Source organism: Neovison vison, chromosome 4 (assembly GCF_020171115.1).
Source record: "Neovison vison isolate M4711 chromosome 4, ASM_NN_V1, whole genome shotgun sequence".
NCBI lineage: Eukaryota > Metazoa > Chordata > Mammalia > Carnivora > Mustelidae > Neogale > Neogale vison.
The window spans coordinates 30,784,693-30,800,228 of record NC_058094.1 but is presented as its reverse complement, the minus strand read 5'-3'; the positions used below and the strand labels follow the sequence as shown (position 1 = coordinate 30,800,228).

The following is a 15,536-nucleotide window of genomic DNA, read 5'->3' as shown; positions in this document are numbered from 1 at the left end:
GGTTCATCTTGGTCCTGAATTCTTCTCAGGCTGTATTGTTTTCCTAGCAGCTCTCAATTTGCCTATAGACAATTTGCCAATGTTTAATTAGTCAAAAGGCAATTTCCCAAGTGGCTAAGCCTGTGAAAGCAACTCCCCCAAAAAAGATAGCTTTTTGCAAACTGCTTTTTGGTAAAGGTATCCATGTTCCTCCCTGGAAGAGTGACCTCATCCATTCATAGAGTTCGAACTACCATTGTACTCAGCTCTCCAGCATCCGTATCACTTGTATGACAGTCAACTTGCATGTTCCATAGACACATTAAATTTTATATGCCTAAAAGTCCCTTTCTCAGTTCTAGTAATTCTAAATTGTTCCTCCAGTATTTCAGATCTCAATGAAAAGCACCACTTGTCACCCACTTCCCCAAATCAGGAACGTGAGCTGTTATAGATTTATTTATTTTCTCATCACCCTCTATGTGCAAACAGTTGCCTAGTTCTGCTGATTTGAATCTCATAATTAAATAGAGAAATAAAATCATCAGATCTGTGTTTCCCATGGACTCCTAAGTGCTTCTTAATCAATCATCTTCTCTTCATCACTGTTGCATACTGAAGGTTGGGTCTGCCCCATTCATTTCTCTCTAAGCGATTCCAAGACTATTACAATGAGATCATAATCTGCCTCCACCTAATTTTCCCTTTTCACATTCTTCCTCTACTTTGCTACTAGAATAAGCTACATTCCTATATTTAAAATTATTTACAGACTCTCTGTTATCTATATCAGTGGTCCCTAAAATTTTCCATGGAACACCAATCCTGAAAGATGGCCTGTATTCAAATAAGTTTAGGAAACACTGCAAACGCTGTAAGATAAAACACAAATACTACAAAATCATCTGTGTCCAAATAAGTTTAGAAAATACTGCATACTATATCCTCCTGCAAAATCACAAAGGCCACTCACACTATAAATGTCCTTGTAAGACTTGAAGAAAACCAATACATAACACACTGTCTAACCCAGCATATCCCAGATGTATTCTCCACCCCCTAACCCCCGCCAAGTAACAGCTATTAATAAGCACTGGGAAACATTTTGAAAATGCTAGAGTATTGTGATTTGATCATGCTAAGGAACTGAAATAAATGGCTTGACCCAGTCTACTGCCCCTGTCTTATTCCCTGCCCTCTTCACCTCACAGTTCCCATTCTGGGAATGTGGTATGACTTGCAGTTCCTCGTGAGCAGCATGTTCCTCCCCATGCGTCTTTGGCATGTTGCTCCCTTTACCTGAAATGCCCTATTCTAAACCCACCACCACTTCCACCTTCTAACTCCTACTCATCTTTCAAAACACATCTCCAATTTCATCTCCTCTAGGAAACTTTCTGACCATTCTGATCTACCTTTTGTTTCCCTCATAATGTCCTCCTACTTATCCAGCACTTAACATCTTTTAACTAAAACCAGCTTTATTTCCCCCATGTCTTCTACATCTCCTCAGGAACCAAATCATTAGTATAAAGTAAGTGCTCAAGCAATAGTTGTTGAACTGAAATAAACTGACCCATGAAGAAGATAATAGATGATAATAAAATTTTGGGGAAGGTATAAAATACTATAATCCTTCAGTATTTAAAAAGTATATTTGAAAAAAAATGTTTTCTTTTAAAAAAGGCAGTTTATAGTGTTCATCCTATTTTTTAAATTAATGTCATTTTATTTATTTATTTATTTGTTTATTTGTTTATTATGTATTTATAAATTTTACTTAGTTAACATACAGTGCAATATTGGTTTCTGGAGTAGAATGCAGTGATTTATCACCTACATACCATGTCATTCTATTTACTAATATTAGTGATTTGTATTGAAATTTTCCTTCTCACTTGCATCTGATGTTTTGATCATATCAGATATTCAAGTATTTTTTCTTTACTAAAAATAATGAAAAAAAGAAACTGCTAAAAATGCTCACTATGGCAACATTCTACTGTGGAACCACAATACCAGTTTGGATCTTGAAATATAAACACACTTAAAGTCAATGTAAGGACACTGACTCCACATCTTTTTTCAACCTTATTTAACAACAGCTGGTCTTCATTTTATTTACTTCAAACCTACCAGTCCTGTTTAGGGTGTGAAACAGGTCTAGGCCAAGCCTCCTATGTTTAGCTGTACATAAAAGATGCCAGCTTTTCTCCTGGGTAAAATTACCTCATGCCATGTTTCCCCCCAAATCTCAACTTAGTTATATTCAAGATCTGGGTTTCCAAGAGCACAGATCACTGAATAAGTACAATGTCCTTATCAACTTATGTGTGAATACAGGTTGTATCCATAGGTGTAAGGTTTAACAAATGTTTGAGATGAATGTTCACTAATCCTAACTGATTTACTTCACATTAAAGAAGATATCTCCTTCACTTATTTGTTCATTCATTCAATAAAAGTATGTTGAACACGGGGCACCTGGGTGGCTCAGTGTGTTAAGCCTCTGCCTTCGGCTCAGGTCATGATCGCAGGGTCCTGGGATTGAGCCCTGAATCAGGCTCTCGGCTTAGCAGAGAGGCTGCTTCCTTCTCTCTCTCTGCCTGCTTCTCTGCCTACTTGTGATCTTTGTCTGTCAAATAAATAAATAAAATCTTAAAAAAAAAAGGTATGCTGAACACCTCTTATGTGTCAGTTATGACACTGTCAAAAAGGTCATAGTGAAATAATAATAGTAAACATAGCATAAATAATATATTAAAAATAGCATAAATATGAATAATGGTTGCACATACTGAGTACATACAATGTGTAAGGTGCCATGCTAAGTCATGTGTATATATTATCCCATTTGATCTTTACAACAAGCTTATGAAGTCAGTGCATTGCTATTCCTTTTCATATAATAGGATACTGAGACTTAGAGATCTTGGTATAATACCTGAGACCAAAGAGCTAGCAAACATCAGAATCATGTTTGAATCCAGACAGCCCGTCTACTGTGAAGCTCCTGTGCCTGCCAGGCAAAAAAGCCCAACAGTGGTCACACAATATCACTCTACCATCAGACTTCCCACACATATACTCCTTGCCCAACTGCTGTTATATAATATCTTAAATAGAATTGATGAGGAAAAATTTGAAGGATTTTAAAGTGACAAAGGCATAGGAAATCAAATTAAAATGTTTATTTTTTAATCAAACAACTTTGGAGCATATGGTGCTAGCAACTATTCGATGAATATTAACTGATTGTAGTTAATGGTAAACTGTAGTTAATGTGGTTGTACTGTATGACCTTTGAGGTACCTTCGACCAGGAGATTCTGTGATTAAAGAAGTGGCTTAATCCAGTTGTTTCTAGATCCTGTCTCCAGACTGTCTCTCAAAAATCACATTTAATTCAGGTTATTTCCAAAGGAATGGATTGGACTAAGCAAGCCACTCATCTGTATTTATACTAAAAGAAAGAGATCACCTGCAGAAGAGTGGCCAGTTAGGACATATTTTGTCTCAACTTGTATCCTGTGACAGAATGGAACTCAAGATATAAAACACAGCGAATGTGTTCTATGGCATCATGTGTAACTATGTCCAACTGTGTAGCAAATGAGTTTTCTGGGTAAATCAGCTATTTGAAAACAGTGATAAATATTTTTTATAGATCCAGCAGACTAGAAGCTGCTTTATAGGATTTGATCAGTGTAATGAATTATGGTAGATCCTAAATGTACAATGAATGCAATTCCCTGATGTTCATCGTGTAAATTTCCTGCCCTACCCCAGCCCCTGACTCACTTAACCATCTATTCTCCCCACAGGCCCAAAAACAAGATTGCTTGAACAGTGTATTTCCTGACTAATTTATTAAGATGGCTGCTTGGGTTATACAATATTCCCAACCCAAAGGCCACTCACTGGCAAGAGAAAATAATCCCTTTTTTAATTAAGTAGGAAAAAAATATCGGACTGAATTCCAAGCTATTTGACCAGTTTGACCTGGTCTTAGACCTCATTCACATTTCCATGAGCTCAGAGGTGAACTCCAAATCCCACTTAAGGTTCAAGTTTTGTTTAAAGTACTGTTTAGGGGAAAAGAGTCATTTTTCTAGCTCTCCTGGAATTTGAATGTCAGTAAGGTGATAACCAGGTGCCAAAGTGATAGGCTGTTATAATAGAACATGATCCAAAGTCCACTTATACACAGAAGTTCTGGACTTTGCAGCAAGAACTGAAATGTTATACATCAATTCCTATGTCCTGAATGTATCTTTTCCCCATGGGAAACAACATTTTCACAGGAATTTTGGAGCTGGGTCAACCAGTGACCTGAAATTATATTTAAGTCCAGGATCCTTACATTCCTTAAGGAGGCAGTTGTAGCAAACCAAGTAAAATACCTTATATAAGCCAGTAAAACTTATAGCAGCAATATGACCATATAATCATTGTCACTTAAAAAAATGGGTATTATGGAGGGCACATATTGCATAGAGCACTAGGTGTGTTGCATAAACAATGAATTTTGGAACAATGAAAAAAATAAATTAAAATTTTAAAAAAATCTAAAAAACAAAAATTGTATGGCCAGAATGAGAGAGCACACCAACAATTTAACTCATGATGGAAACACTCCAATTTAATCTGCTTGAAGGCAGCATATCCTAGTTATTAAAAGCATATTCCCCAACAAACATAGATCTTGCTTCAAATCCTGCTTCTTTCATTCACTGCATAATCTTGGGTATGAAAGAGAAGTTTCAGCTTCCATAACTGTACCTCATGGAATTATTATGTAGTTTAAATGTGAAAATGTAGTTAGAGGCTCTTATTATACTGTTTGGCACACAGAAAGCACTCAGCAAATACTAGCGGTCAGGATTTACCTATTCAACTGACAATTATGGAAAGTCCGAAAGGGTCAGGGACTAAGAAGACTAAGGGAAACAGATAAAAAGAACTAAAAGCAGGATGACAATATGGTTAAAACATTGTTTTTAAATTTTCGTTTGTTTGTTTTTTAACTTTTATGTTCTTGGATATTTTCCCATCGGCCCTGGTTCCTCCAATGAAAACAATGGTAAGCCTCTCTAAAATGGGATGCCATATCTGCAATTTCTTTTGAACGGCTTTTCTTTCTTTTTTTTTTTTTTAAAGATTTTATTTATTTATTTGAGAGAGAGACAGTGAGAGAGAGCATGAGCGAGGAGAAGGTCAGAGAGCGAAGCAGACTCCCCATGGAGATGGGAGCCCGATGCGGGACTCGATCCCGGGACTCCAGGATCACGCCCCGAGCCGAAGGCAGTCGTCCAACCAACTGAGCCACCCAGGCGTCCCTAGTATACAATGATTACTTTGTGGTTGGCTAATTTTTCTCTGTCACAGGGCAAATCTGAAAGTTTATGAAGTATATACTCAACCAACAACATAGCCAAGGCTCAGTTATACTTTGGTATATGCGAGTCCTATCACTGCTGAACTGAGATCATACCACGGGGCTCTGAAAAGACTGATAGGATTAGAGGACCTTTACAAAACCAGAACTTCTAAAAACTAAACTAGATGCCCTTACCCTAGCAGAGACTTAGCATTTTCAGAACTGCTCAAAGTATCAGGGGTCCGAATCTCATCAGGATGTAGCTGATAGTCTGTCTTCACTCAACTTTGTTGTTGTGATTCTAGGCACATGGCAAAAGTATTATGGATTAGTTTAAAAACTGTGTTGGTACTCACATGTATGCATGTACTTGTGCACATGTGGGTTGTGCGTGTGTATTCTGAAAGTTACCTAGAGAAACATTCCATCTGCAAATGACAAAAGTGAGCCACAAAAAGATAATATAATTCCTGAATTAAAATTAATAATATATATAATTAATGGTTTAGTAAACCAGTGACATAATCCCATTGTCTTCTGAACTTGGTATTTTATTTACTTATTTTTTTAAATCTTGAGAGAGAGAGAGAGCGAGCGAGCGAGCACAAGCAGGGGTGGGGGCTAGGAAAAGAGAGAGAGGGAGAAGCAGACTCCTTGCTGAGCAGGGAGCCCCACACAGGGCTAGATCCCAGGACCCTGAGATCATCACCTGAGGTAAAGGCAGACATTAACCGACTGAGCCACCCAGGCACCCCTTGATATTTTAATATTAATTATATGATTCAACTTGCTGTTTTACTCACATAAAAGCTCTGAAAATTTTATTGTCTTTGGCTCATTAGTTTGATCTCAGAATTTTGAAACTAAACTAAAAGCTGTGAATCAATTTTCTTTTTTTGACTTTGGATAAAACTTACATTAATTTCAATTTTTACACCATGAATACAATCCAGTATTGGCATCATCAGGTTATGACCCAGGTTATGACTTTAGGATTGAGTATGTTTCTAATACAATTCATCTTAATTTTTTTTTTTTTTTTGAAACAGGGTAGGAAAGTGCTAGTTCCTGGGTTAGAATGGTAGTTCTGTGTTGTTACTGACTAATGATGGGAAACTAACCAAGTCACAATTTCTGTGAGTCTCAGTTGTTTTACTAATAAAATAAGAATCACACTAATGAGTACCAAGGCCCATCCCAGTTTTTAAACTCTATGATTCTTTTTTTCAACTAATAGTTAAGGTTTAGATTATCTGATGAATGCAAAATAAAACATGTCTTTACTTAAAAATTAATATAATATATAATTTCTTGAGTTAATAAATTCAAGAAACTTAACTGTGAGAGAATATTTGAGTTGAGGGTTAGAAAGATTCCTTTAAAATACTTCATACTATGAATTAAATTCAAATAACTACTTCAGAAACTTTTGTTTTTGAGGAACTGCTCGGAAGAAATAATTTTGTTAAGTAGAGGCAGATGACAAAGATTTTAAAATCAGAAAGATCTAAATTCAAATCCTGTGTTCATGGCATCATCTTGGGTAAATTATATCATCTCCTAGGCCTCGGTATCTTCATCTCTAAGGTAAGGATAATATGTACCTCCTAGGGCTGTTGTAAAGATCAATGAGACATAAAAGGCATCTACCAGGTGGCTGGTACAGGATAAACATTCAAATATAACCTACTTCTTCTTTTTCCTTTCCAAAAGTCTTTTTACTAAGGGCAAAAAATCCTTATTTTAGTAGAAGCAAGAGTGAAATCAATAGGCTGTGAATCTCCTGAGTGTAGGAAGGCAATATTTCATTGCAGTTACCAGTGTGCAATTTAGGGTCTTACAGACTTGCATGCAAATTCAAGCTCTGTGTTACCTTTGGGAGCATAGGCAATTTATTTAAGTTCTCTGAGATGCAGTTTTTCATCTGTAAATTGGTTATTATGAGGCTTAAAAGAGAGACACTGTGGAATAGTATCTATATCACATCATTAGAACGTAATAAATCAAAGCTGTTTGTATTATGCTTATGCTTATATTCTCCAAACTTGAAACAGTGACTGGAAGAAAGAAGGAAATCAATGAATATTTCTGAAGGAATGACTAACAAATGATTGTTCCTTGGTTGATGAACAACACTGAGAATCTCTGTGTCTTCTGGGAGCAAGGCAGGCCTGGAATCCCACAGCTTCCTATGGAAGGCATGTCATTTTCAAAGACATCTTTCTTGACATGAAAACAATGCCATGTAAACCACTTGTGTTCTTTTTATGGAACCAGCTGGGGATTCCTCATGTTTTTTGTTCTTAGTTAGAAAAATCTTCCATGACATTTTTCGTGGGTGTGCCCCTGATTGTCTATAGCCCAACACTAGGGAGATGGCTGATGGTTGGGGGTGGATATGGCTAAAAACTTTGGGAAATCTGAAATAAAGGTTACATCAGTCCCATTGGGTATTCTTTAATTGGTTCCACAAAAAAGATCTTTAAATTGTTTACTCTTATAAACATAGGTTAAGAAATACTAGCACTTCATTAGATTTAAACAGCAACAATGACAAAATGACATTAGAGTATTTATACTTTGATAGGTATGTTCCTCTAGAATCCAAAAATTTAAGAGTTCTATTATTAGAACATTTAAAATAAAATTATATCATAATTTTAGGCTGACATTTAAAAAACAACCTGTGAGCTCCCTCTGCTGGATCTTCAGACTGTAAGTGCCAGAAACAATTTTAGGACCTTATAGCTACCTCATCAATTGGATTAACCATGGTGAGGAGATTAACACAAAGAAGTGAAGAGGTTCCATTTCCAAATCCATAGTAAAAGAGTTTGCCAAATAAACTGAAATATTTTTTCCGTTAATATTAAAAAATAATCACTTTATTTTGTTTCATTTCAAGTAGGAGACAGCGGATTTTTTGTTTTATGTTTTTAAAACGAGGCACAGACTTTCTTCAGGGAAGGGTCACATGTGGTCCATGGTGCCTGTTGCCAGGGTAACCATGTCCTCTGTCTATACATGTCAAGGCCAGTTGCTTCGTTTGGAGACAGACGCAAAGGTAATAAGAGTCAGGTCAAAGGAAACAGAAAATGCAAATTATGATGCTCACACTGCTTCAGAAAAATTCCAATGTGGTTATCCGGCAACTCAACTTAGAAAAGTTTCCACTATAATAATGAATTTCTTTAAATTTTATTGATATTACTGTCTCCTTAAAAAAATATGTTCTGGTAAATATATGAGCACTTTATGCCTTTGCATTGGGGACTTTATTTACTAAACTTGGAAGGAGATGTGAGGACAAAATGTTCTTCAATAAAATTAGAACTTCTCTCTTTTGAGAGTCATAAAACATTTATCCAAAACTCTATAAAAATATTACCCCTTTTAGTTTATACAGTATTTATGAATAAGGGTCTTCTTCCTTTTTTTTTTAAATGTCCAATGACCCTGAATTTAGATACTGCATTTACAAACTGTTTGCTGAAGGAAGGCTATAATTAGTATAAAGAATACTGAACTCCACTTTGAGAATGGCAAGTTATCGGTTTACTTTGTTTGTTTATATGAAGTACAGAAATAGAACTTATTGCAGAAGACTGGAGTCTGATCTATTAATTTAGTGTAGATTTTTACAGTGGGATGCACATTTAAATATACAAGTCAGTTCTCATGTATTCATGAAAAAACACTATTTTGTCAAGTTTCATGGACTTCACACTATTTACTTTTTATTATAAAATTTCCAAACCCATAATTTTTTTTAAAATCCTTACTTCATAAGTATTCATAGTGGTTTCCATTTCAAAAATAGCCAGAAATACATCCATATATTTAAATTGACCTCTTCCATAATATCTCTAGAAAGGTAACCAAAACAATTCCTTAAGTTGAAAAGTCTAAGTTACTAGCTACAAGGATGATATAGTTCCTTGTTTTGCTTGTAAAGGTTAAGCACATATTTCCCCAAAGTCTTCATTTTTCATTTTCTCTCTTTCAGTACATTATGTTACTGGAAATTTCAAAAAATCTTCATCAAAAGGAGTGCATAGCCATTACTTCCTTTCCTGCAGGGTTTCCCCTTGGGTCTACCTCCAAAAGGAGCTGGAGGAGCTAAGAAGAAAAGATGTATGTGGTGAAATATACGAATGCAGAATGAACTATAGATAGTCTTTTTTCATTTAAGATTTATTTATTTTAGAGTTTTTTTTTTCTAAATATTTTATTTATTTATTTGACAGAGAGAGATCACAAGTAGGCAGAGAGGCAGGCAGAGAGAGAGAGAGGAGGAAGCAGGCTCCCTGCTGAGCAGAGAGCCTGATGCGGGACTCGATCCCAGGACCCTGAGATCATGACCTGAGCCGAAGGCAGAGGCTTAACCCACTGAGCCACCCAGGCGCCCTATTTTAGAGTTTTAGACAGAAAGAAAGAGAGCAAGCGAGCAGAGGGAGGGGCAGAAGGAGAGAGAGAGAGACTCTCAAGCGGACTCTCAGCAGAGTGCAGACTCTGATATAGGGCATCTCATGACCTGAGCTAAAATCAAGAGTTGGATGCCCAACCAACTGAGCCACCTAAGTGCTGCCCCAAGACAGAGTGTCTTGCAGACACTGTGACCACATGCTCCATTTTACTGGAGACAATCTTGGTTGATACTTATTTTTCTGGCATTATTAACTGTGATTTCATTCTCAAAAATGTCTGCTTTCAATGATAAATTATATGACTATCCTATTTATAGTATAAAGATTTCTGACTGCACTACCATTTGTTTTCTAGAATATCATTTCTAAATGTGTATTTACCTGAACTTTAATCTCTCCATATATCAGAAGTTGTTCGGTTGTCTGAGAAATGCTGCATTCTATAGGCAATAGTCTTCTTGGTGAGTCTAAGATGCATTCATACATTTAAGGCTGCTCAACTTTGCTTACCTCAAAAATTCTGAAACTTTTGGACTATCATCAGCCCCCTCATATTTTTGCACAATGCTTATTAATAAAATGAAACATGGAGCTATAACTATCCATAGTTACATGAGCACTGAAATAATATGCAACGTGAAGCTGTAACTATCCACAGTTACAAGAGCACTGAGTTCTAATTAGCACAGGATACTATTCATACACTATTCCTACACTTATTTTACCCCACGCCATCTGATGAATTAAAATTGTGGGGAAACAAAGGTATCCACCATTAGAATGTCAGCTGCACAAATTCTCCTTGAGAATATCAAGGGTGCTCTAATTTAAAGTAAAAAGTATTCATAAAGTTCATGTCTACAACGCTTAGTTAGATATTAGGTTGCATCTCCCCACAATATTCCATTGAATCCAGTTCTTTATTTAGTCCTTATGTTCAAAGCACTAGTTACACACTGTTTCAGGATGCAAAACAGAAACTGTTATATCCAGGGCCTTAGAGTAGGTAAGAGAATCCTCCATTCCTGGTATGACTTACTCTGTTCATTTTTTCCCATACCACTCATAGGTTTCTAACATGTTATGTAATCTTTAATTGATTTTACCTACTCTTTATTTTCCGTCTTCTGAACTAAAATGTAAATTCCTTAAGAGTAAATGTTTTGTCTCTTTTATTCGAAGAGCCTTTATTTTGTTTCTCTTAATTTACCTCAAACATTAAAAATAACAGCACAAAGTCTAGGCTTAATCAATTTATCTTGAACAGGTTAATGAATAAATGAACTCCTTAAGGGAATCCTTAGTCATGGAGCTTAGCTCATTTTAGGCATGATTTCTGACAAATGAAGAAATAAAGGTGCAAATGCATGAGAAAACAGGTATGTAGGTGGATCTCAGAGAAATACATAAGACTGGAAAGGTATGCTAAGAATGGAGAAACTTGAATGTCATGTTAATGGCTTAGTTACCACATATTGTGCAATTACTATGGGTCTTGTACTATGTCAGGAATAATATCAACATATTCCTATAACAAACCCAAAAGGTAAGTATTATTTACCCCTATTTTACATGAGAAAACAGAATCTCATGAGGGTTAAATAACTTGTCCTAAATCTTATGAACTGGCAATGAAGTTAGTCAAATCTAATAACCTGCTGACTCCAAGACTTATGTTCATTATATTGTCTTTCATTAGGCTGTGGAAAACCATAAAGATAAGTAAGCAATGGAATAAAATCTTTGCCTCATGTTTTTATAGATAACTGCCATCACTATAAGTGAGAGATTATATAATAAAAAATTGAATATGAGATTTTAGTAGGAGCTGGAGTTCCAGTTCTAGAACTAAGAATTCAGGAAGAATTCACAGATTCCAGAGTTGTGATGTCCAAGAGAGTGGCTACTAAACTCATGAGACTACTGAATGCTTGTAATAGGACTAGTCCAAACTGGCATACGCTCTAAGAGTAAAAGACACACTGGTTATTAAATAGATGGTGCCCCCCCCAAATATAAAATATTTCATTAATGATTTTTAACTTATTATATGTTAAAATGATGACACTGTGGATATGCTGAGCTAAATAAAGTATATTAAATTAATATGTTTCTTTACTTTTTATAAGGTGGCTACTAGGAAAATTATACATGTGTCTTGCATTAGATCTCTTTTAGACAATTCTATTCCATTATAATAAAGGAGGCTCTTGAATTCTTAATCAATCATGGGGGAATAGCTTAGAATAAGTAGGCCAAGAAAAGAATCTTGAGAGAAACCTACATTTAGGAATCAGGTAAAGAAGGAAGATGTAGTAAAGGAGACTAGGAAGTTGATCTAAGATGACAGTATCAAGAAGTAAACTTGGCTACATGTTGCAGAAAGGTCAGGGAGGAGGACAACAGAGAAGAGGCTGCTAGATTTGATAATAAGGAGCTTGTTTGTTTTTAGGACTCTTCAGAGTAGTTGTGGGAAAAGCTGGTTTTAAGAAAGGGGTAGAGGTTGGACTCAAAATACATACCATTTGAGTAAATGGATGATATGACCATGTTAGTAAGTTTAATGGAGGGAAAGAGATGAAAGATTCAAAAGGAAGAAAAGATCTTTGCCATGGCAAAGTCTCACGAATTTGCGTGTCATCCTTGCGCAGGGGCCATGCTAATCTTCTCTGTATCGTTCCAATTTTAGTATATGTGCTGCCGAAGCGAGCACGCCATGGCAAAGTCTCATCATCAATTCTTGAAAAGTAACTCACCTAAGAAAAGATTCAGTATATTTTTCCATTGAAGCTACAGGGAAGGAAAGGAAATTCAGGAATTCACATCATTTTATTTCCCATAGTCTCTGAGATGAAAGAGATAAGGTTATAGTCTGAGAGTCAGAAGGTTGAGGCTCAATTTGTGATCTTGAGAAGCGTGAGAAGGGTTTGGAAAAAACATAGCAGCATATCATCACTAAAGAATGACAGGAGATTGGGAAGTGAGCAGTGAAAAGCCAATGGAGTTTGGATAGCATAAATACTCAGAAGCATCTGTTGACACAATGATGTTGCTTTCTCCAGCAGAGCTAAACTTTCTGAGGTTTACCCAGGATTAGAAATTGACAAATCAAGTGTGAATGAAAGACAAACAGCTCCTTCTGTTGCTCCTGTGAGGTTAAATAAAATTGTAAACATGATGCCCCGATTAGTTTAAAAGAAGCTTCCAAAGCCAGGAGGGGAGATTTTAGAGGATGGAAGGGAGTCAGTCCCATTTTGCTGCAACGCATTTTTTTCATCTGCCAACTGATCTCACAGGCATTTATGAGGTGCCAGCTCATCCTTGCGGGGTTCCAGTCAGCTGGTGATTTTCTCTTGACTGCCTACCATGTGGACTTCAGGCTAGCACCAGCCACAGAGACAGCTTTCAGGGACTTCACCTAGCACCCACAAGTCAATCTTCTGTAATTAATTCTTTAATTTACATGATAGAGAAAGAGAGAGAGAGAGAGAGAGAGGTAATCTTCCTACTGTTCCTCCTTCTCTAGTTAAATCTTAACTGATACAAAATTAAAAGCCTAGAAAAAAGATGACAAAACCCTGGAGTTCAGGAAAAAGAGATTTCTTTTACACATTCATTTATCAATTTATTCTAGGTGCCAAAATCATATGTCATATAAGATATGAGTCTTGACAAGCATTCATTAAACCAAACAAGTAAAATAAAACTGTCTGCATGAAGTAGAGAGGGGGGTTCAAGGCAGGGATGATCATTCTGCTTGGCTGGATTTCAAAGGCATGCTGACTTGAGAGTATGGTTTATTGTCTACATCATACATTAGAACAAGAACAAAACCAATTTCTCCTTTGGCCCAAGATACTGAACAAGAAGTAAAAGGTGAAACTGATGCTTAGAAATGATTTTCAAGAAATGGTGTGGGATCTTGAGTTTTAAAACTGTAATTCCATCTCAGACATCACCTAGTCATTATCACTCCAAATCAGCTTATTCTCTCATATTCCATGAACAGTAATTTCCAAGTTCTTCAAACACAAATCTCTGCAATATTCTCTACTCTTTTTCCCCCCAATTTCTTTTAGCACCATTACCATCTTGCTGCTACTGCCTCAAGTGACCACCAAATCCTGTTATTTCTATTTCAGTATCATCTCTTGCATGAATACCTACCCTCCTTAGAAACTCTGTTGCTACTGCTATAAATAAGGCCATCACTGCTGCTCACCTGGGCATTTTCATGAGCCTTCTAATGGGTATTTCTGTTCCCAAAGCTCCCACAAATCAGCCCTAGTAATTTTCTTCCATAAATATCGCTGAACCTCTTCTAGATATTTCAAACTCCTTATCACAATACCTTTTCATTCGAGGCTCTGACAAGCATTTTCTACATTTCCCATCACTTCTCATCATTTATCTCTAATAGACATCTGCTGGTCATTCCTAAATGACACCATTCCTTCCAGAACTTTGTGGCTTTGTGTGTACTGTTTCTTGGCTTAGAATGCCCCTACAACCTTCTACTTGTGATAAATGTCTCTTAATTCTTCAAGACAGGTTCAAGTTCTCCATCGCAGGCACACTCCTCCTTGACCCCAGAGCAACACATGTGGCCTGGCCCAGAAAACTAATCACAATTTATACTATTATTTCTATAGTTAAGAATATTCCTCAGTTTATGAGAAGGGCCACTCCAGAAATCAGAGTTCTCCACCTACAGCCATGCCATCTGCTTGGTAAATAAGGAGAAAGACATGGAGGGAAGAATGTCAGAAACAACGTTTATTTTCATTTCACAAGGCATGGCTGCTGGGCCCTGGCATACAGTGAGAACATAAGCCTGTGTTTTGAGGTATACAACTTCCCTCACCATAATCAAGACAACTTTCAGGCTATGTCAGAGAAGTCAGAGAAATGGGAGTCACAGAACAGCTCCTACTCTAGAGTATCTCTTTCTGACTATATATTCTAATGCCAGCTGCAATATTAACTTAAACCATGGATATTTATAACTCTGGTTACTAATATTTTAAGAAGTCCCTTTGGATCTTAAATTATCAGAGAAATCACTGAATAAAATACTCCTGAATATCTCAATAACAGCAGCATTTTCATCTAAGCAGTCATTTGACAAACTTTGGTTGAATGCTTCCCATGTGCTAGCCAATGTACTCAACACTGGGGACAGAGATAATTCATAGTCTTATGAACAAATTATCAGCCAATAAAAGTTTATTATACATGAAGTTATATATATAGAAGTGGCAAAAATAGACTATTTCTGCCCTCATGTTTACTTGCTAGCGGGGAAAATGTGTATGATTATAATGTGATTATTTTTCAATAACTAAGTGTGTTTAAAGCATTTCAGAACCGTAGAGAAGGAGTTCCTTATCCAGATGAGGGAGAAATGAAGGTGGACAAATTTTAAAAAATGACTCCCAAGGGGATGCCACCAAGATGGTGACATAGGTTATTCTTGACTTCAACACCCCCCTCACACACACACACATACAAAAAAAAACAATTAACATCTATTCAGGAACAAGACAGCACTGACAGACTCCTAGATCATGGGAGTGAGGCTGAACCACCTCCTATACCACAGAGACCAAGACACTGGATTTGAAGGGTAATAGAAGTGGCTACACATTGACCACACTGCCCCTTTTCCAGGCCACTGCAGTATCATATGGAAACAACTGTCCTGAGCCTTCAGTTCCTCCAGTGGGAAAAGAGAAGTCACAGGGACAACCA

The 15,536-nt window shown here is 36.6% G+C and overlaps 1 pseudogene; it reads right to left on the bottom strand.

Annotated features, from left to right (window-relative positions):
* Positions 1 to 12,382: 12,382 nt before the first annotated feature.
* On the bottom strand, positions 12,383 to 12,498 carry LOC122905705 (annotated as a pseudogene).
* Positions 12,499 to 15,536: the final 3,038 nt, after the last annotated feature.